This window comes from Tubulanus polymorphus, chromosome 8, assembly GCF_964204645.1.
Source record: "Tubulanus polymorphus chromosome 8, tnTubPoly1.2, whole genome shotgun sequence".
NCBI classification, from domain to species: Eukaryota; Metazoa; Nemertea; class Palaeonemertea; order Tubulaniformes; family Tubulanidae; genus Tubulanus; species Tubulanus polymorphus.
Genome location: NC_134032.1, coordinates 8,060,014 through 8,063,195, shown reverse-complemented (window position 1 = coordinate 8,063,195; position 3,182 = coordinate 8,060,014). Strand labels below are relative to the sequence as shown.

Here is a 3,182-nt window from a genome sequence, read left to right as displayed (position 1 = left end):
ATCCTATAGAGCTATCTACATTTTGATTTTCGCACTTTTGCAGAAACGGGTAGTAGCCTGTTAAAGAAACATCATTGTAAGTTATTGATAATTGATGTAAATACATCTTCCTAGATTGACTCCTACGTATATGCTAGTACTCGCGGTATCGACGAATCTAAGTCGCTATGTTGGAGATGGACCGGTATATCCCGATTTCTGGGGTTTTAACCCTAACTGCAGAGATTCGTGGAAGGCGCATCTAATGTACACGAGCAATTTTCTTGATAGGGAAATCGAAGTGGTAAATAGTCAATCGTATTAGCAGACAGGAACACTGACTTCTCAGAAAACCGCTAGGCACCGCTATTAATCTATTTATTCGTAGAGGAGCCGTGTTTCAACCTGGTTTTAAATCAGTAAAATGTAGAGACATGCTTGGATAGTAGGCATACTTTATAGTTTAACTAGTTCGCGATACAAACTTTCGCTACTATATACATCATTACCTGATGAAGCTGTCCGAGGACGAATCCAAAAACCAACGACGGAATACGCGGACAATTTTTACTGGTTTATTAGAATAACCGTTAACTGCAATACAAATTACTTCCGCTTCTTCATGTAACGAAACACTGCAGTGACCAAAACGCCACTCAGTCACAAACCCACTTGAACAGAAATACACGTACATAATATTAAACCCGGAAATACTTAAACCGTGAAATCAGAATCACAGCAGCGAAAAGAAACATAATAATCCAAAAGCTCTGAAGCAACCAACAAACCCAACGGTCCGAAACAGAAGCTATGCTCGCGTCTCTAATAAACTATTTCACTTAACAATATACTACTATTGAATGGATCTATAGACTAAGTCCAATTTTGTAAAATTTAGCTATTTCGATAGTTGAAGACATATAAATCTAAGAAGTTTTCACGGAATTCAGTGATTTACAATGGAAAAAAATATAATCTAGGTCATCGCCTTAAACGTTGCAGGCATGGCATAATATATCAGTTCTAGGTTAATATGGGATCTATGATTTTACTAACGGGTAAAAGATAAGATCTGATCCTGAACTGAAATAATCGTCATCAAGCTGATAACGGTAAATATAGTTTTCAAATGTTACATCATTTCTGTAATAGAAGATTATTAGCTGTGCCCGACGGATTTTTGAGGAGTCAAAGTTCTCGCCCGCTTATAATTCCGTTCATTTGATTATCGTTTAGAATAGATCTTGGCTAGATCATTAAAATGTAAATATCTCATTCAGAAAAGTTATCGATTAAATTTCCTGAGAGAATATGATTCGAATATCCAATGTAAAATCGTTGTTAAATTGTGCTCTTTGGTTACAGTGTTGCGGATGGACGTGGTTCTTGAGTGCAAACATGCAATTTTATTGGGTATCTCCTGTAGTTCTCGTGGCCTTTTGTTGGTAAGTGATACTACTAGTAGAATAATCAATTTCCAAATTCGATTTCGATTCGATTGCATATACAAAATCTTTAAAAACTATATAAAATAGTTTTTAAGGATTTTAAAGATCATTATCACCAAATACATGTAGTAACATGTTTCAAAGACGATTATCACAGAGTAGATACATGTTTTACATGTTGACAGGAAAGAAGCTTTTGGTGTGCTGGTAGCTTCCATTCCAATATTTGTGCATATAGGATATTTTGCGCATATCTGGGCCGTTCGGCACTGGGGTGTTGGAGCTGGTGGAAAGTAAGAGCACGATATTTCCAAGATTATCCTTTAAGAATTTACATCACCGGAGACTGCACATTTAGATATCGCCTTTTGTTGTTTCCAGTTTCTTCTATGGGTATTACTTAAAACCGTGGTATCACATCAGTCCACATTTTTGCGGACTCATCGTCGGCTACATCATGGCCAAAACCAATGGAAAAAATATCGCATTCACCAAAAATATCGCAATCAACCGGGTAAGATTCAAAGGAATTATTTTTCTGTTTCCCACAAAATGTATATACTAATACTCGCCTCAGAGGTTCACATCGGCGTGGTGACTTATCCATGTTCTCCAAATTGAAAATGAACCCTGATTTTACTGTAGATATTTAATTTTTGAAAAACACCGCCATGTTAGCACACTTGGGAGTTAAGTCCCAGCGGGCTAATGCGTTCACTTTTCGGCCGCCTGTTCGTCCGTAGACATAATCTAGTTATTTGGGGAAGTTTGGAAGAAGCTTCCATAGATTGTCCTGATATTTAGTTCATACTTGTATCTATTCTAGATACGTTAGCTGACCATTCATATGTATTTGCATCCTCAAAGGGGCTATTATCATAAAAGCAATTTGGTCGATCACACCCTGAATGGTCGTCCCATAATTTTGTTTATGCCCACATTTTTGGCCTAATGCCCGAGACCTACATAATGGTTCGCCATTTTCCATTGGAATTCGTGATGGGTGTAATCAGGGAAGGGATCTCTAACATATCAGACAGGTTTTTTGATCAGGAGAATTTTACGCAACTGACTTTAACTTGTAGGTAGCCTATATTCAATAACGTATTTTTGTCATTCGTATTGGTACCATGCATTATATTTTCTCACCACAAGCAATTGCAAATTGTTGCTCATGACTTGCTTTGTCTATGGTCAGTTTCAAGTTTACTAGTTTCTGAATAACACAAGGAGGCGTTGGATAATGGAAACATATGAAAAGGCACTGCAGCAATAATATATATCGGTGTGTCTAGACATGTATTTTATATCGTTAACACAATCAACTGCAAAATTGTTGCTCAGTGATTATGGTCCGTTTCAAGTGATCGGTTTTCGTATATGAGTTCACAAGGGGAGGGGCCGTCATTGAATAGAACTGGGAAATTCCGATGAGAACCTAGTTTACCTAAAACGATTATGTCGATTGAGTAATTCTGTATGTTTATAGATTATAAATATTCTATGCCTCTCTAACTCCAGGTAATCGTGATTATTGGATGGGTAATCGGTATCGCGTGTATTTACTGGCCTCTATTCGGATTACACGGCCATTTCAACGGACATCCGATGAGTCAGACAATGATTAATCTGTACTACTCGTGTCAGAATACGGTGTTATGTATCGGATTGGGGTGGATTATATTCGCTTGTCAAAATGGTTACGGAGGTAATTGTCAAATAGTCTTATACTCATTACGACCCTATCAAGTTGGT

At 37.4% G+C, this 3,182-nt stretch overlaps 1 long non-coding RNA gene across 1 annotated transcript; it reads left to right on the top strand.

The window, feature by feature from the left end:
• Positions 1 to 247: 247 nt before the first annotated feature.
• LOC141909506 (uncharacterized) lies at positions 248 to 1,636 on the top strand. The gene is made up of 3 exons (XR_012619751.1): positions 248 to 283; positions 1,345 to 1,424; positions 1,613 to 1,636. It is a non-coding gene; the product is annotated as an uncharacterized LOC141909506 (long non-coding RNA).
• The last annotated feature ends 1,546 nt before the right edge of the window (positions 1,637 to 3,182 follow it).